Source organism: Saccopteryx bilineata, chromosome 6 (assembly GCF_036850765.1).
Source record: "Saccopteryx bilineata isolate mSacBil1 chromosome 6, mSacBil1_pri_phased_curated, whole genome shotgun sequence".
Classification (NCBI taxonomy): Eukaryota; Metazoa; Chordata; class Mammalia; order Chiroptera; family Emballonuridae; genus Saccopteryx; species Saccopteryx bilineata.
This window is the reverse complement of record NC_089495.1, coordinates 46741190-46762016: the sequence shown is the minus strand read 5'-3', so window position 1 is coordinate 46762016 and position 20827 is coordinate 46741190.

Here is a 20827-nt window from a genome sequence, read left to right as displayed (position 1 = left end):
TGTAGTTTTGGTCATCACCAGATTTACCAACTTTCCCTCCTGTCTAGTGTAGTAAAATCTATGGGTGCAGGATAAATTAGTTATATTTTTATCTGCCTATGTAGAATGAAATTTCAGAGAATATTAATTCATGTTTTTTATCTTTGTACCTCCAGCATTTAGCATGTTAGTGTCAAAGTACTTACAATGTTCCTGCAAGAGTGAATAAATGAATTAATTCATTAATGTCATTCCCTTAGCATTTACTTAGCTATCACTTGGAAGAGGCAGTGGACAGAAATGGAGTAGGAAGGACTACAAGGAGAACATCAATTGTCAACCACAAGCATGGCTGCTATTGCCAGAATGATGGGTGTGAAGGGCCAAAGGACAAGATCCAGAACTCATTTCATTTTGGAAGCCAGATCTGACCTGAGTTTAATAATAGTTCAGTTTAAACTCATCTCGCTAAGTGCACCCTCACAATCCACTACATCCATCTTAAAATTTCACAAACTGTACCAAAGAGATGCATGCTTGTAAGTTTAAATTTTTTTTTTTTCACCAACAGTGTACTCTTGAAAATTGGATCTAGGCGCTGTAAAGGTCAACGGTGCCATTCACAAAGTATTTCCAGTTCTTCCCCTTTTCTGAGCGCCTAACTTGAAGTTAGGCATGATCATGTGACTTGCTTTAGACAATGATGGGGGTTATTCGCAGTCACTGTTAAGTGTCACTGTGCAATTACCACAACTCTTTTCTGCACGGGGACAGTGACCTACAATGCTTTATACAGTGCCCTGGACCTGGAGTAGGAACAATAAACAGCAGAGCTTCCAACCAACTGAGGGTAGACAGTTAAGTGAGAAATATACCTTCTGTATTTTAAGTTGCTGAGATTTTGAGGTTGTTTCATGGTGGCATAGTTTAGATGTTCTTGATTAATGCCATACTAAAAAAAATAATAGATTTTTTTAAAGAAAAAAAATATTTTTTTCTGAACAAGTCAATATTTTTTAGTCCATTAACCTTTACTGGAATCAAATCCGAATTTCATTATTTTCTAGCGGGTTGACCTAGGATAAGTGATTGAAACACTCTGTGCCTGTTTCCACAATAATAGTAGATAACGTCAAAGAATTATCATGAAAATCAAATGTGTTTAATATCTATAAAACTTAAAATAATGCCACATACAGTATAAGGGTCATATATGTGAAAATGATTTTTACCATTTTTAGAATCTTTGAACTAAATACTCAAGTTCCATCATCCCAATTTATTTCTGAACTACCTAGTCAAAGACCACATCTCAGAATATAGCCCAGTAAATGATCAAGTGTGAAAACAACAAACTCTTGGGAGTCACAGGAAATGGCATGAGAATTCAAGTAGTAACAATAATAAGCATACAGTTTATAGTATATTAGACTTACACAACTTCAACAGTGAACAAATTATGTTAAAAATTACCCTGGCCGGTTGGCTCAGCGGTAGAGCGTTGGCCTGGCATGCGGGGGACCCGGGTTCGATTCCCGGCCAGGGCACATAGGAGAAGCGCCCATTTGCTTCTCCACCCCCCCTTCCTCTCTGTCTCTCTCTTCCCCTCCCGCAGACGAGGCTCCATTGGAGCAAAGATGGCCCGGGCTCTGGGGATGGCTCCTTGGCCTCTGCCCCAGATGCTAGAGTGGCTCTGGTCGCGGCAGAGCAATGCCCCGAAAGGGCAGAGCATCGCCCCCTGATGGGCAGAGCATCACCCCTGGTGGGCGTGCTGGGTGGATCCTGGTCGGGCGCATGCGGGAGTCTGTCTGACTGTCTCTCCTCGTTTCCAGCTTCAGAAAAATACAAAAAAAAAATTTATTTATATATTGATTCTAACACTTTCTATCCACTTGACAGTCTGGCTTTTTCTATAGCTAACGCATTAATTAATACCTCTTTGTAGAAGAAGAGATGAACTTTCTCATAAATGGTTATACAATAGCCCTTCAGTGAGACTAAAAGTTGCAGACATGTTCAAACTGGGATATTAGGGAGAACTCTAGATCAGTGGTAGTCAACCTGGTCCCTACTGCCCACTAGTGGGCGTTCCAGCTTTCTGGTAACGGAGCAACCAAAGTATAAATAAAAAGATAGTTTAACTATAGTAAGTTGTTTTATAAAGATTTATTCTGCCAAACTTAGTGAAAATCCAACATAAAGTACTTGATAAGTAATTATTATTATATGCTTTAACTTGATAAGTAATTATTATTATATGCTTTAACTTTATAAATTTTATAAAGTAAAGTTACTTCCCTACTTTATAAATCACCAGTACTGTGGAACCAGTGGGCGGTTAGAAAATTTTACTACTGGAAGAGATATAAACATGGGCGGTAGGTATAAAAAGGTTGACTACGTCTACTCTAGATCTTTGCACAGAACTATCACCAGTATAAGAAATTCCAAAGTCCTAAATTTTACATTTCTTTTATGTGGGGATAACCTAACCATAAGAGATCTGGAGGGACAGGAAGGGAAGAAGTATACATACTCAACTTGGAGGATAAAGTTCATAAGTGGAACAAGAATTAATGTTAAATTCATAATTATTTATTTTAAGCACTTTTCTTATTTTAAAATAAAAATAGCCTTAGGAAACTGAGTAGCCTTATAAGTTTAGACTACCAACAGCTAGTATAGGAAAAAATTACTGTCAAATTGAAATCTGCAACATTGTAATTGGGGTTATCAATTCCTTTCAGTATTCCAGAAATCCTAATGTCAATCATATATATATATATATATATATATATATATATATATATATATATATATATATATGCCGGTGATAAGATTTCTGAGCAAGACAAGTTACTCTTTTGCTCTGAGATGGAATTGCATGAGGCTATATGGTAAAACAGTAGCCCAAGACTTTGAAACAAGAAAAATCTGGGTCCAGGATCCAGTCTCACCATTTCTGTGTGACCTTGGGCAAGTTATATAATATTTTTTTTCTATTAAGTGGATACATTTGAACTTACCAAATAGGTAGTTCAAAAAATTAAAAGAGATAACATCTAGAGTGTCTAGTATAGGTAAATCAGTTTTGATCACAGAGTAGAAAATGTTTAAATCTGTGGAGAAAATCATAATAATAAAAGATTCTGGGTGGTAAAAATACTGGGAATCACTCAGTTAGTTAAGCACAGCCCCAGAGTACTTGGAATTACCTGAGGAATTTCTGGAGTCTTGATGTTAAGAATCAGGTCACACTTATGTCAGAGCAATGCCACTAGGAAAGGTCTACTTTTATCTATTTTATATACTCAGGCAATGCATGCGGTTTACTGAATATTAACAAAAAAGGTTTTGTTGCCATTGAAAAAAGGTTTGACAACCAATAATTTAGAGGGTGAAACATGTGTTTGATATTACCTAAAATTGTTTTTTCTATTTAATGGCATCACCTTGGTCTGGCATCATTTCACCCCTTTCTTAATCTCTGGATGAAAATATTTCTTTCGAATTTTGGAATCTTGTATTAAAAAGTCAAAACAACAAATGTTTGCACTGTCATAAAAAGGAATTTTTATTAACTCAATATCAAATTTGCTTTCTCTCAAGACTTTATCACCATTAATTACTGAATTCCCAATATATTCCACCAAAGTTAATCTAATGACAATTTTTGCTAGGGAATCTTAATAGAATATCGTGAGGAGAAAACAAAGAGAAAACATTTGTCACCGGCTGACTGTGCTGTAGCAAAGACGAATTATCACTGTGCATACAAGGAATTTGATTTATTCCCAGCAAATGATATTATAGATCAATACTGAGGTCTTGAGCAGAAACCACATACTGTTTTTTTTCATTGCTCACCCATCCAAGCCACACATCAGTCTTCACCAAGGATGAATCCAGACATACCCTAAGAGGGTGGAAAAGAAGCCACACTGGCTATGGTCTCAGGGCGGGGGCTTTACCAGGAGTTCTACCCCAGAGCTACCCAGGAATTAGCATTTGTTCTCCATCATTATTTATGTTTGGCTTTGTTTTTTGCTTCTCTGGGTTACATTTTAGTGAGAAGTTCTCAAACTCAATAATAATTATAATACCTAACAACACTTACTGTTTTAACTGACGGAATTCAAACCCAAGCAATCTTGGCTTCAGAATCTATAAACCTAACCTTACTGACTCAAGGGTCACTTTACAGGGAACAGAAAAAAAAAAACAAGAAATTTAATAATAATTCTCAGGTCTATGACTAGCTTAAACAAAAGGAATTGCCCATTATCCAGGCAACCCTGAGGGAATCATACATGGGGACTTATGGTCTAGTCTCAGAGTAAAGCTCTTTCCTGGGCAAGATTCTCTGTATGTATTTCATTCAGGAAAGAGTAACTAATGTAGGGCAGAAATCTATTCCTTTTCCTCTTAGCCTAATGCCATCTTGAACCCATTCCACCCATTATCTGAATAGATCCTGAGGTACCGGATATAAAAGGGTATAGGCAAGAATCAGTCTAACTATCCCCAAAGATAGCTGCATGTGAAACAAAAGGAACACAGCCAAAGCAATACCGGTTTAAAAAATAATAGGACACAAATGACTTGGACTTGTTTCTAAATTCTGAGAGGAAGATTCTTTGCTGTGAGAGGAGTTGTAGAAAACAGGACAGCACGTGCATGAGTCAAGTCACCAACATACTGAAATCTGGTCTTCGAAACTAACAGATGGCCTCAGTCAAAAGTTGGTGAATGTGTATTTGAAGAACACATTGTGAGGAGTTTTGGCAAATAAAATGTTTCTTGAGCACTGACCACTTTCTAAGTGGCAACCCTGCACTTTGAGAGTTACGTGCTAAAAAGCAAGTAGAGGAAAGCGGTGAAACTGAGAGTTTCATGACGGAAAGTGGAAAACAAGCAAAAAACGAATGTGATTGGCTAGATTGAATAAAGGAAGTGTGGAAATCAAAGAATTTGATACCTATTGATACATACAAACACAAGAATTTGAAAGATAGGGCTAAAAGAAACCCCATGACTCTATTCTCTTACTTCCAGGAAAGACTGGTATTTCTGTTTTTGTTTTACTTAGTTTTGGTGTTTTCCAAATAAGACTCCTCTGCTTTCCTTTGAAAATGTATCGTAGCTCTTCTTTTTTTTTTCTTTCTTCCTTTGTATTTTTCCGAAGCTGGAAACGGGGAGGCAGTCAGGCAGACTCCCGCATGCACCCGACCGGGATCCACCCGGCACGCCCACCAGGGGGACGATGCTCTGCCCATCTGGGGCGTCGCTCTGTCGCAACCAGAGCCACTCTAGCGCCTGGGGCAGAGGCCAAGAAGCCATCCCCAGCGCCTGGGAACATCTTTTGCTCCAATGGAGCCTTGGCTGCAGCAGAGGAAAAGAGAAATAGAGAGGAAGGAGAGGGGGAGGGGTGGAGAAGCAGATGGGAACTTCTCCTGTGTGCCCCGGCCGGGAATCAAACCCGGGACTTCCGCACGCCGGGCCGACGCTCTACCACTGAGCCAACCGGCAAGGGCCTCATAGCCCTTCTTAATTATTGTTAACCACCTGGGGGACTCAGAGGTTTTATCTTCGTCTTTCCGGTTACACAAATTGCTACAGTAAGAGAGATTTTTCTTCTTGTTCAAAGTAATGCTCAATTACTGAGGTATATTCAGGAGATCATTGTATATGTAAATCAGAATTGTTAATGATATGAGCAATAATCCAAGTCTTTAAAGAAAAATCACAGTTGAAATAGCACACATTTTTTATATAAATTTCTTCAACAAGAACTAAACACAGAATTCCATCCCTCTAAAAATGTGGACAGTCGTTTAGCTAATACAAACATCCTCAGTGTCATCATTCCTTGTGCAGTTTAGATGCCAGTGGAGGTCACTTGGCTCATTGGGGTTGTGATTAGCTCATCCCCCTAGAGGTGTTTTTGAATCCATTCTCATAATCACTTTTTATTACTAAAGTTCCATCTTCCATGAATTTCCCTCTTGTGGCTGTTCTTGTATCCTGTACTGACCCACATATGAAACACAACCCTTTTCCAACTTGGCTTTGGGCATTAAACATCCCTAGCCCTGGCCGGTTGGCTCAGTGGTAGATCGTCGGCCTGGCGTGCAGGAGTCCTGGGTTCGATTCCCGGCCAGGGCACACAGGAGAAGCACCCATCTGCTTCTCCACCCCTCCCTCTCTCCTTCCTCTCTGTCTCTCTCTTCCCCTCCCGCAGCTGAGGCTCCATTGGAGCAAAGTTGGCCCGGGCGCTGAGGATGGCTCTGTGGCCTCTGCCTCAGGCGCTAGAATGGCTCTGGTTGCAACAGAGCGGCGTTCCAGATGGGCAGAGCATCGCCCCCTGGTGGGCATGCCGAGTGGATCCGGTCAGGTGCATGCGGGAGTCTGTCTGACTGCCTCCCCGTTTCCAACTTCAGAAAAAATACAAACAAAAAAACAAACAAAAACAAAAACAAAAATCCCTGTTGTAAAAATTACCGTCCTGTTCCTTGGATTACACATCAGCTACTTTCTGGGCAGGCCAGACCTCCAACCACACTGTGGCTTCCTGCCCTTCTCAGACCACCTTCATTCTCATGCTTCTCTCTTTCTTTCTGTCTTTCTGTCTCCTGTGTTCCCTAACTTTTGGACTCTCTTTCTCTTACATGGAAATTCAAATAAAGTCATTTTTCACCCGCTCTGAAACTCTGGGTCTACTGTTGCATATCCTAAATATTAATATTTCTACTAAAAAAAAAGAACTTTATAATCTGAATCTCATCCAACAGAATATAGATGGCTACTACCAAAAACACAGAAAAGAACAAGTATTAGAGAGGATAGCAAAAAATCAGAACGCTTGTGCACTGTTGGTAGAGAAGTAAAACCGTGCAAACACCATGGGAAACAATATGGTGGTTTCTGAAAACAATAATAAAAACACTCTCAATTTCCATCTCAGTTCTTTGTATATACCCCCCCCCAACAAAAAGAAAGAAAAGAAAAAGGTGTTAGAACTAATAATCAAATTCAGTAACCTTTCAGGCTATAACATCAACATACGGACATCAGTTGAATTTTTATACATTAACAACGACCTGTGTAAAAAAATAACAAGGGAAACAACCTCACAAAAGAATAAAAAATAGTAAAATACTTTGGAATAAATTTAACTAATGAGGTGAATAAATGGAGAAGAAATGCAAATGATAGCGAATACTGTTAGAAAACCAACAACACAGGGAAAAATGAGGAAGGCTGACACTACACAAGTATATGGAAAAAAGAAAAAAAAGATTTAGAGATCATTACAAAGTAGAATCAACAGTGTTAATTAACAAATTGATACTTTAAAAAAAAAAAGAAAATATCCTGCTATAAGTGGATTTTCTTCTGGTGATTTTTTTTTAATTTTTTAAGCTGGGCCTCATTAATTTTCACCCCTTCTTATTTCTTTACAGAAGAATTTAAGAATATAAATTTTCTGTTTATAGTGTTTTGACTGCATCACAGAAGTTATGTGTGGTATATTTATCATCAGTGCTAAGTGATTTTCAATTTCCATTCAAATGTCTTCTTTGAATGTGTTACTTAAAACTGCACATTTAGCCTGACCTGTGGTGGCACAGTGGATAAAGCGTCAACCTGGAACACTGAGGTCACTGGTTCAAAACCCTGGGCTTGCCTGGGGAGTTGATGCTTCCTGCTCCTCCCCCTTTCTCTCTCTCTCTCACTCTCTCTCCTGTCTCTCTAAAAATGAATAAATAAATAAAAAACTACACATTTATATTTCCAAATGCATAGTGCTGTTTAGTTATTTTTATTACTTATTTTTACCAAATTGCTTTGAAATAAGAGAATATATTCTATATGATAACACTTCTTAAGTTATAATGAGACTTGGTCTATGGTATAGTACATGGTTCCTTTTTATAAATGTTTTGTGTGTTTGAAAACAATGTGCATTCTCTACTTATTCAACACAAAGTTCTATATATGTCTATTTGATTAAGATCACTTACTGATTGCCTTTTTTAAAAATACTCTGTATCCTTCTTAGATTAGAACTGCCCAGCACGGTAGCCACTAGCCACTTGGGTCTTTTAAACATTTGAATGTGGCTAGTTCAAATTAGGATGTACTATAAGAATAGTAAAATATACACTAGATTTCAAATACTTGCTCATAGTTATATGGGTATGGTAACCGATTAAAGCATATTTTATGGCCCTGACTGGATGGCTTAGTTGGTTAGGGCATTGTCCTGATAAATTAGGGTTGTGGGTTTGATCCCTGATCAAGGCACATACAGAAACAGATCGATGTTTCTGTCTCTGCTCTCTCTCTCTATCTATCTCTGTCTCTCCCTTTTCCTCTTTTTCTAAAATTAATAAATTTTTAAAAAACATTTTAAAGTATATTTTATTGTATTTTAAGTATATTTTAAAGTATTTTTATAAGTATGATTTGTATTTCTCTATATGTGCAATATTGTACTGAATAAAAGACAACCCCATTATTTCAGAAAACTTTAAGTCTTTATGTTCTTCCAAACAAAAGGTAAAGTGAATAAAAAATAAAACTCTTCTGTACTTGAATGTTAATCAAGGTCCTCTATATAAATTGCTGCTTTCTTCCAGATATGTTGCTCACATCCCATCACATTCCAGCATTTGCCAGCTCTTAGCCTCTCATTTAACCTTCTGTACTGAGAACTGCTCTCACCCTTTGATTGCAGCCATTACCCTTTCTCCCAGTCCACTTTCAGCAGCCCCAAATAAGGCTCAAACCCCCTCAACAGTGAGAGACACCATGGATGGCCCTTTCCTCTAGATGGAAGCAGACACACTTCTGAGGTCTTCCTTACACACCTTGTATAAGGCTATCTCCCTCAAAAAATCATAAGCTCCCTATCAAAATTATTTTACTAATGTTTGTATTCACTAGAATACTTGGCACAGGGCCTGGCAAGCAATAGATGTGCAGTAAATAAGGTATAATGAATGTCGCCTTGACAATGATTTGGCAAAAAGTATGCCAGTGCCAAAAGAACAGAAAGGTAATAGAGACCAGGCTGGGGAAGAAATGGATACTTCTTCTTAACAAATAGATTTTATTACATGAGTATATCTGAAAGTTTTTAATGTTTCGCTTCTTTTGATTTTGCCCTACATTTGACTTCAAACATCCTTCTGCTAATTTCTAACTAAGGAACATTTTGCTATAATTATCTGATTACCAGAGAGATTAATAAACCTTTTCAACTTGGCTCATAAGCCACAAATTTCTGCAAGTGGGAGATTTTCAAATAAGAAGCAAAATCCCATTGCTTAGTCACTCTATTTTCTACTTGAGTCAGTTTTACAATCTAACAGCAAGCACTTCATGTTGAAAGACATATAAAAGTGTTGACTTTCTTTGAGATGAACAACACGTTCTAATGACCAAAAGTGATAAATATTGTATTGAATGAAAGTAAAACAAGCCCTATATTTCAAAAAATAATAAATCTTTATGTTCTTCCAAACAAAAATAGATTTCTATTTTATTACAGGAGAACAATTGGGAAAATTTAAACTACAGAAAAGAGTAAGTAATATTATGTCTGGTAAAAGAACTTGGATATTATTGTACCAGCAGAGTTTATGGCTTGGAGAAGCTGGTATTAAAAAAAACATTGAATGAGTGCCAGATTCGGTTCATAAACCAAGAGGAGAAACTATCGGGGGCCACCCAGTATAGCACCGAGTTGGGGAATTCTAAGGAGGCTTCTAAGGACAGTAAGCAAGGATTATTTACTGAGAAAGCAGGAGTGCTTGAAACAAAGGAAGCATTGGCTGCTTGTATTCAATTTTCTATTGTGTGAATCTTTTTTCAACAATCCAAGATGAATAACATCTTATTACCCACTACCTGAACCACTTAGAAAGTTAAAGTTAGCTGGTTCACCCCACAATTTTCTTGCCTACTCTTACACACATTTGGCATTATTAAAGAAAATTCTATAAGAACATCATTGTGGCTTTTTTGAGCCAATTATTTCTCATTACAACTGGTGCCAGTACAGGGGCAGTGGAGTGCTTAGTCAACTCCCTTTATGATTTCCTTTAGAGGCCTTTTCAAAGCACATAACTAATTTTAAAGAAAGATGGTCATATCGCTAAGTTAAACTTTTATGAAAAAGAGGTAAAACATAACCTTATTCAGAATGACACCAGAGTAGAACAAGCCCACTTTCCTTAGTCCCAATTTAAAAAAAAAAAAAATCCCTGGGAAGAATTCTGGCGTGGTCACACACCCATCACTGAGGACAGAAAGAATGAATAGTATATAACTGGCAGATTTCACTAGAGCAAAAATTTCCAAGTAGAGACATAGAATAGTTTCTTTCCCTACCAAAAAGCATTTTACTCTCAGAATAGATCAAAAATATATTTGTTTCATAAGCACAGGGATATAATCAATGTACCTCTTGAACTGTTTTTGAGTCTGGAACTGATTGAGAGATAAATGCAAGTATCTGATGAATAGAGATGAAATTACCTGTGTTATTAGTAAAGCTAAATTGAAGGGAATAGTTCCCATCTACAGCCAGTATCTTGATACCTTACACTTGATCCCATGTCTAGATCTTGTGATTATACACCCAATGGACGGACAGTCTGAATCTTCAAAAGAGATGTGTTTACCAAAATAGCTGCCTCCCACCAACCAACACCATAGTAAGGACAGAGATAAATGTTTTATGTAATGATGTAATTATTGTATGAGCAATTTGTAGATGTAAAGAGGGATATTTATGAAGAAATATAATTCAGTAAGCACCTAATGAGTATCTCCTGTGTGCCACACATTATACTCAGTATTTGGCAAATATTAAATGAACCAATTGAAGACCCTTGTTCCTGTGGAATTTATGTTCTAGAGGTTAAATTGATTGATATGAAAGAAAGAGCACATAGTACAGCCAAGGATGACAAATGAACTTGTTAAAAAATAAAATAATAAATTTATTAGTTTGCAGTATAAAATAACTAATAAATCTTGGGTAAAGAAACAAAGAGAATTTGACATCTATCAAACCACGAGGAAAGAGAAAATTTCAATACAGGGAACCAATTATAAAAAAAAAGAAGCATAAGAATCTTTGTGCTGGGTATTGTATTAGAGTTCAGCCAGAGAAGCAAAATCAGTAGAGATAAATATTTATTGAAAGGGATTGGCTCTTCACTTGTGGTAGCTCGGTAGGCAAGTCCAAATCCATGGGACAAGCTGTCAGGAAGGGCACAGGCTGAAGTTCCAGTTCACAGGCTCAATTTCTTTAGAAAGCCACCATTTTACCTGACTGGATCAGGTCCACCCAGATTATCTAGGATAATGTCCCTTACTTAGAGTGAACTAGTTATGAATTTCACATCTAGAAAATACCTTCACAGCAACACCTAGATTAATATTTGATTGAATAACTGGAATGAGATGGTGGCGTAGCTGGAAGGACATGTAAAACTGACCATCACAAGTATGAGGATCACAAGAGTACCCTGCTGCATCAATACTGTGAGAGTGAGGTAACTTTACAAATGAGAGATGAAGCCCACTCTCCAACAAAGTGAAATGGCTGCCTTTCATATATGTCTGCTATGTCACACAGAAATCTACCTGGCACCTGTAATGAGTTTGAGCTTACTATGTAACAGTAACCATAAAACCCACAAACTTATCATTCATTTCATATAACCCACAGTGGTTAGAGGCCAATAGCAGTTTCCTATATAAGCAGTAGCCCCTACTCACTGTTCTACCATCATACTTTGGGTTCTTGCCTTCTTTACCATGCTCTTTCTTCCTCCCCTAAGAATGGCCTTACAAGATCTTTCCCCAGCACACTATCTAAACTACCCCCATGTAATCTATCAATTCTTGCTGCACTTATCACTTGCTTATTTTTATAATGATCCTTGTGGTCATCTTACTTCCTTTGCTAAACTGTCACAACTTCTCTGAAAACAAGCACCAATTCCTATTTACCAAGAATATATTGTACACAGCAGACACCCAAAATAAGTTTGATGACTTGAGAGTGAGTGACTGAAAGAATTACTATAAGTGATACATTTTAAACCATGACGAAGCCCTAGCCAAGTAACTCAATTGGTTGGAGCGCTATGCAGATGAACCAAGGTTGTAGGTTAGGTCCTTCGTCAAGGCACATATGGGAATCAACCAGTGGGTACATGGATGGATAGAACAACAAACTGATAGCTCTCTCTATTTTTCTCTCTCTCTCCTTCCTCTCTCGCTAAAATCAATCAATAAAAAAATTAATTGTTTAAGAAACTGATGAAGATTTCAATTCAAACACTCAAAAAGCCTCTAAATTATGATAAGTCTTGTGCCAACTCAAGAGTTACATTTAAACTATCTTTAGGTTTGCAAAATGCCTTGCCTTCTTATGCAATATTAATATTCCATTGAATGATACAATTAATAGTTGACCAACTTTAAAAAAAGACAAAACAAGACTATAAAATAAAAGTGCTGCAAAATTAATTAAAAATAGTGACTCATTTATATGTTTAGAACACATATTGTAAAGAAAATTTGGTAGATTTTTCAGCATATTATTGATACAGTAACAATATCTGTAGTAAATAGCATAATTTCTCATTAAAGTTATTATTAAATCTAAATTGATTTTACTTTTGCATTGTCAATCATGTTTTCAATACTGGCATTGCTAATAAAACAAGTTTGATTAATTTTTCAAAAGTAAATAAAATATATATAATATATCTTGTATGGCTTCTATATCTAATATACTTAGAAAAGAAGGAAAATAAGGAAAAAAGAGTAGCAAATGCCCTCCCAGAATAGTTTTCCTATGGGACTGCATATGACCTGAAACTCTCACTATCCACTTCATAATTGGAACATATATCTATCCAGCCACTGTATATTTTTATTATTATATTCTTGATTATAAAAATAATACACACTGCAAAAAATTTAGAACACATAACAAAGAATCAATATACCTCTATGACCGATTTTCCCTTCTGTTTCATCCTTAATTTTGCCCTTGACCACAGTTAAACTTTTTGCCCAAACACTGTTCCATCTCTTAAATAATCAAAATGCATTTAAATTTTAACCATAAAGTTCAACAATCTTTCCTGGATGTTTGAGAGATGACAGGAATAACATACTTCTACTCTTGGCTACACTTAGAAGAGCCAGGGCCCTAAGGCTAACCCCGTGTCTCTCTATCATTCACCTGTGGGCTCTCCCGCCAGGGAGATCGCTACTTAACCCCACACTAGAGATATTGCTAGATTTAAATCCAGCTTATTTCATTCATCTTGTATTAAACTCAATTTCTATTCACAGGCAACTCTTGATTAAGAAAAGAAACCTAGAGAGTTCAAAAAATACAATCAGTGGCTAGCATAAGAGTCCGGCTGCTCAGAAAGATGGGGCTGTCCGAGCTGGACCCTAGGAAGGAAGAAGTGGCAGGCAGGGAAGCCTCACTGAGGGGAAGGGTGGTAAGACAGTGCCAAAACTGCGTGGCTGGGGCAAGGAAGGAAGCTGTACAGCATGATGAAGAGGTGCGAGACTCTCCATGATGAGATTATTCATTATTTTGTCTGCCTGGGAATGGCCCGAAGTGCCCTCATGCCCATATCTGACAACTCTATATTTTAGAGCACAGAAATGGAAAGCTTTATGCAAAGAAGAAAAAAAAAAAAGGTACAACCTGGCAGATGGCCTTTTATAACTTGTCTCCTAGGGGACACTTACTCACTGGGTCAGCAACCTGAGTCAGCCTTGAAGTGAATGTGGCCATGTGAAGCTAGCACCAGATTGAGAATAATTGCTCCCTTGGGACCTTGCAGAATTTCAGAATGACTAGGCATCTGCATACCTCTAATTCGGGGAAACAAGAATAGCAGACAAAAGACTGAACACTGGAATTTCCAGTTAAGACCACTCGTAATGACTGGCATCATTAGAAAAAATTTCTTTAATTTTGTAACAATCTTACCCTTAAGAAAAATCTAAGTACAATCTTCCGCCCCAAAGTATTTGAGAGTCTGTTGCTGACCCTATTGCCACTGAACACTTTAAGGTATATTTTCTATAAATAAGAATGTTTTCTTACAAATCCACAATTTTATTAGGAAATTAACATTGACTCATCCATGCTCTGTTTTTTAGGGTAATCCTAGGTTCATAGCAAAAGTAGAAGATACCCAGTCCCCATATATATACATGGCCTCCCCTACAGTTGACATCACCCACCAGAGTAGCACAGTTCTTACAACACATAAACCTACATTGACACATCTTTATCATCCTAAATCCATAGTTTACATTGGGTTTCACTTTTGGTGGTGTACATTCTGTGGGTTTTGACAAACGTATGTACCCACCATTATAGTATTGTACAGGATATTTTCACTGCCCTAAAAATCCTAATGCCCTACCGATTAATCCTTTCTTTCTAACTCTTAGAGACACCTGATTTTTTACTGTTTCCGTTGTTTTGCTTTTTTTTGAAACTGTCATATAGTTGGAATCATACAGGATGCAGCCTTTTCAGATTGGTTTTTTTCACTTACGGATCTAAGTTTCCTTCATATCTTTTTATAACTTGATGGCTCGTTTCTTTTTTGCTCTGAATAATATTCCCTTGCCTGGATGTATCACAGTTTATTTAGCCATTCACCTACTGAATTCACCTACTTAGTTGCTTCCAAGTTTGGGCAATTATAAATAAAACTACTATAAACATCTGTGTTCAGGTGTTTGTATGGATGTAAGTTTTTAATTTACCAAGGAATGTGATTACTAAATCACATGTAAGAATACGTGCAGTTTTGTAAGAAACCACCGAACTGTCTTCCAAAGAGGCTATACCATTTTGCATTTCCACCGGCAATAAATAGGAGTTCCTGCTGCTCCACAGGAGTGTTCTAGATTTTAGCCATTTTAATAGGTATGTAGTGTCATCTTACCAAATGCTTGGTCGGCATCTGTATACCTTTTTTGGTGAGGTGTCTGCCAAGGACTTTGACTCATTTCTTGGGCTGATGGTTTAATTTCTTATTAAATTTTAAGAATTGTTTATATATTTAGAGTAACAGCCACTTATCAGATATATTTTTTGCAGATATTTCCTCCTTGTGTCTTGCCTTTTCATTCTCTTAAGAGATATAAATTTTTATTGACATTTAATCAAAACTACAATGAGATACCACCTCACCCCTGTTAGATTAGCTATTATCAACAAGACGGGTAATAGCAAATGTTGGAGAGGCTGTGGAGAAAAAGGAACCCTCATTCACTGTTGGTGGGACTGTAAAGTAGTACAACCATTATGGAGGAAAGTATGGTGGTTCCTCAAAAAACTGCAAATAGAACTACCTTATGACCCAGCAATCCCTCTACTGGGTATATACCCCAAAACCTCAGAAACATTGATACGTGAAGACACATGTAGCCCCATGTTCATTGCAGCACTGTTCACAGTGGCCAAGACATGGAAACAACCAAAAAGCCCTTCAATAGAAGACTGGATAAAGAAGATGTGGCACATATACACTATGGAATACTACTCAGCCATAAGAAATGATGACATCAGATCATTTACAGCAAAATGGTGGGATCTTGATAACATTATAAGGAGTGAAATAAGTAAATCAGAAAAAAACAAGAACTACATGATTCCATACATTGGTGGAACATAAAAACGAGACTAAGAGACATGGACAAGAGTGTGGTGGTTACCAGGGGTGGGGGGAGGGAGGGAGGGAGAGAGTTAGGGGGAGGGGGAGGGGCACAGAGAACTAGATAGAGGGTGGCGGAGGACAATCTGACTTTGGGCGAGGGGTATGCAACATAATTTAATGACAAAATAACCTAGACATGTTTTCTTTGAATATATGTACCCTGATTTATTAATGTCATCCCATTACCATTAATAAAAATTTATTAAAAAAAATTTATTGACATTTAAACTTGACTCTGGGCCCTGGCCTGTTGGCTCAGTGGTAGAGCGTCAGCCTGGCATATGGAAGTCCCAGGTTCAATTCCCAATCAGGGCACACAGGAGAGGCACCATCTGCTTCTCCACCCCTCCCCTTCTCTCTTCTCTCTCTCTCTCTCTCTCTCTTCCTCTCCTGCAGCCATGGCTCCATTGGAGCAAGTTGGCCCCACCAAATGGGCAGAGCATCGCTCCCTCGTAGGCTTGCTGGGTGGATCCCTGTCAGGGTGCATGCGGGAGTCTGTCTCTATCTCCCCTCCTCTCCTGAATAATAAATAAATAAACAAACAAACAAACTTGACTCTGAACTTTTCTATGATGGGTATTTTCCTCCTATTTAGAATGTATTATTTAATATCTGAAACATAAAAAAAAAACATGTGATGCATGTAATTTCTGAAGCAAAATATTAAAATGAATCACTCTAAACTCAATGTAAAATCTAGAGCATTGCCAAGAAGCTTGTATCTTCAACATATGGTCCTTTTCCTTCTGTTATTATCCTGTGTCCCCTGCATCTGCCTGTGTCAACACTTCACTCAAAGGTAATTTACTAATTTATAAATATATAATAATTTAAAATATATAGTATGTTGTTTAATATTGTTTCCATTAAAGGTTTATAAAAATGGTGAAATAGTAAAAGTTGTCTAACAGGTTTTTTTCACTTTGTGTAATTTTTAAAATTCATTAAAAATTTTCCATGTAAATCTATTTTATTCACTTTCTTTACAGAATACTATTTTACTGCATAAAATCACAAAAGTTTATCATTTTGGACCTGGCTAGCTGGCTCAGCAGTAGAATGTTGGCCTGGTGTATGGAAGTCCCAGGTTTGATTCCCGGTCAGGGCACACAGGAGAAGTACCCATCTGCTTCTCCACCCTTCCCCCTCTCCTTCCTCTCTGTCTCTCTCTTCCCCTCTGGCAGCCTAGGCTCCACTGGAGCAAAGTTGGTCCAGGCACTGAGGACAGCTCCATGGCCTCCGCTTCAGGTGTTAGAATGGCTCCAGCCACCAAGGAAGCATTGCCCTCTGGTGGGCATGCCAGGTGGATCCGGTCTGGCGCTTGCGGGAATTTGTCTGACTGTCTTCTCACTACTAACTTCAGAAAAATACACACAAAAAAAAAGTTTATCATTTTGCCTATCAATGACTATTTATGTTGACTTCATTTTTTGGTATTCTATACAATGTTATGAAGAGAATTTGTGTGCATGTATCCTGACACAAGAGCAAGAGTCTATGTCAGTGGTAGTCAACCTGGTCCCTACCGCCCACTAGTGGGTATTCCAGCTTTTATGGTGGGCAGTAGCAGAGCAACCAAAGTATAAATAAAAAGAAAGATTTAACTATACTGTAATAGGTTGTTTTATAAAGATTTATTCTGCCAAACTTAGCAAAAATTCGACATAAAGTACTTGGTAAGTAATTATTATTACATGTTTTAACTTGCTATAACTCTGCTTTATAAATTTTATAAAGTAAAGTTCCTTCCCTACTTTATAAATCACCATTACTGTGGAACTGGTGGGCAGTTAGAAAATTTTACTACTAACAGAGATACAAAAGTGGGCGGTAGGTATAAAAAAGGTTGACTACCCCTGGTCTATTTTCAAAATGGAGTTGCTGTTACATAAGCTATATGAGTATTTAACTTTACCAGATAGTACTAAAGTGATTGAAGCAATTTCCACTTTTTTATACCAGTACTGTGTAAAAATATCACCTATTATTCCACATCCTCACTAACATACGTTAACAGCCTTCTTTGCTTTTTCCAATCTAGTGATATAAAATTACCACATTGTTGTTTTAACTGATGTTTTCTGATTACTCATAAAAATGAACAACTTTTCATAAGTTTTTTGGACATTAGTATTTGCTTTTTGGTAAAATGTCTATTAATGAGTGTTGTTAACTTTTCTACTGAGTTGATATTTTTTATTGATTTTATACATTGTAAATATTTCTCCTAGTTTGAGATTCACATTTCTTTTTCTTGTAGTGTCTTGGTGAGCTGAAGTTCTTAATTTTAAATTTGTCAAATTTACCAATCTTATCTTCTATGTTGATACATTTTATGTGGTGTTTAAGAAATTCTTTACTACCCCTTTGTCATAAAAAGATTTTTCTATATTTCCTTCTAAAAGTTTTTAAATTTAAGTATTTCATTTAGTAAAAGATATAAAATAGTAACCCAATTTTAATTTTATTTATATAACTAAGTTTCCAACACAATTTATTAATAGTCAAATTTTTCCTTAACAATCTAGAATGCTTGGACTATTAAAAAAATGGGGGGGGGGACCTGACCTGTGGTGGCGCAGTGGCTAAAGCGTCGACCTGGAAATGCTGAGGTTGCCGGTTTGAAACCCTGGGCTTGCCTGGTCAAGGCACATATGGGAGTTGATGCTTCCAGCTCCTCCCCCTTCTCTCTCTCTGTCTCTCTCTCCTTACTCTTTCTCTCTCTGTCTCTCTCTCTCCCCTCTAAAAAAAAATGAATAAATAAATTTAAAAAAAATTTTTTGCACAGGTACATAACTTTTTCTAGGCAATTTGTGTCTGACTGTAAGTAAATGATACTGATTACCATGGCTTTATAGAAAGTCTTCAAATTTTATAGAATAAGCTGCTCCATCTTATTCTTCTTTAAAGTTATTTTAAATAACCTGATATTTATGCACAAGAATTTGAATTTTAGAATCAGCTTGTCAATTTCCTCAACAAATTTTCCTGGGAGTTTTATTGGATTTATACCTCCATTAATATCTTTATGATATTAAGTCTTCCCGTCCATGAAGGTGAATTATCTCTATTTATTTAGTATTTTTCTGAAGTAAGAAGCAGGGGGGAGACAGACAGAAAGACTCTTGCATGCGCCTGACTGGGATCCACCCAGCATGCCCACCAGGGGGCAATGCTCAGCTCATCTGGGGCATTGCTCAGCTGCAACTGGAGCCATTCTAGCACCTGAGGTGGAGGCCATGGATCCATCCTCAGCACCCAGGCCAACTTTGCTCCAGGCCAACTTGGCTGCGGCAGAGGAAAAGAGAGATAGCAAGGAAGGAAAGGGGGAGGGGTGGAGAAGCAGATGGGTGTTTCTCCTGCCTGCCCTGACTGGGAATCAAACCCGGGACTTCCACACGCCGAGCGACACTCTACCACTGAGCCAACCAGCCTGGACTCTTTTTTATTTTTATCATCTTTTGTGTCTCCAAATACAGTTTAATAGTTTTGTTCATACAGTTCATGTATGTATTTTATTAAATTTATGCCAATGTAGTTTACATTATTGTTGCTTTAAAAATGGTATCTGTATGGCCCTGTCCAGTTGGCTCAGTGGTAGAGCATTGGCCTGGCGTGCAAGAGTCCCGGGTTCAATTCCTGGCCAGGGCACACAGGAGAAGCACCCATCTGCTTCTCCACCCCTCCCCCTCTCCTTCCTCTCTATCTCTCTCTTCCCCTCCCACAGCCAAGGCTCCATTGGAGCAAAGTTGGCCTGGGCGCTGAGGATGGCTCTATGGCCTCTGCCTCAGGTGCTAGAATGGCTCTGGTTGCAACAGAGCAATGCCCCAGATGGGCAGAGCATTGCCCCCTGGTGGGCATGCCAGGTGGATCTCGGTTGGGGGCATGCGGGAGTCTATCTGACTGCCTCCCCATTTCCAACTTCAGAAAAATACAAAAAAAATAAAAATGGTATCTGTAATTTGGATTTATTTTTAAATTAAACTTTTAATTTAGAGATAAATGTATATTCATATGCAATTAAAAGAAATAATGCAGAGAAATACTGTATTCTCTTCACCTATTTTCCCCCAGCGGTGAAATCATGTTAAATATAATACAATAACACAGGCAGGAAACTGATATTAAAAATTGACACAAAATTCAGATTTTGCCAATATTACATGCAAGTGTGTGAGAAGGGGGTCTGCGTGTCTGTGTGTTTAGTACTGGACACTTTTATCATGTGTATAGATTCATTTGATCACCAACATACTCAAGATAGAGAATAATTCTATCACCACTAGAATTCATCATGCTATTCTTTTGTAGTCACATCAGTCTGCCCTTCTCCCCACTCCTCAAATCTTCCTTAACCCCTAGCAACCACCACCTTGTTCTTTGTTTCTAAAATGTGAGGTCAATAATATTATCTGAATAGAATCACACAATATGTAACTTTTAGGGATTGATCTTCTGACTCAGCATAATCTCTTTGAGTTCCATCCAAATCATTTCATGTGTCAATAGTTTCTTGCTTTTTATTCCATGATATGGCTGTACATGTGTTTAGTCATTTTCCCATTGAAGGCCATTTTAATTGTTTCCAGTATGGAGCTATTATGAATTTATCTGCTATGAACATTAATGTACATATTTATGTGTGAACAGAACTTTTCTATTCTCTGAGGTGAAAATCTGAGTGCAATTGTTTGGTTGTATTGTAAGCACATGTTTGATTTTCTAAGAAAAAAATCAAACTATTTTTCATAGTATGTTTATACCATTTTTCACCGTATTTGTAAGATTAACCTAACTTTGTCATGCTGTGTTGTCATATATTTATGATCATTTGGAATAACCTCTTACAGTTTTTTTTTAATGTTACCCTTCATTTGGTCAAACATTTTATAAATTGGTATATATTTTGTATCTGATGATGCCAATATCTGAAACATTGGATCTCTAGTTTAATTATTGTTGTTTCTGTTGAATTTTATTCATGGTGATTTATTTTCCTGTGTGTTTGATGATTTTTTTTTAAACTCATATTTGGTTGATCTTAATATATTGGGAAA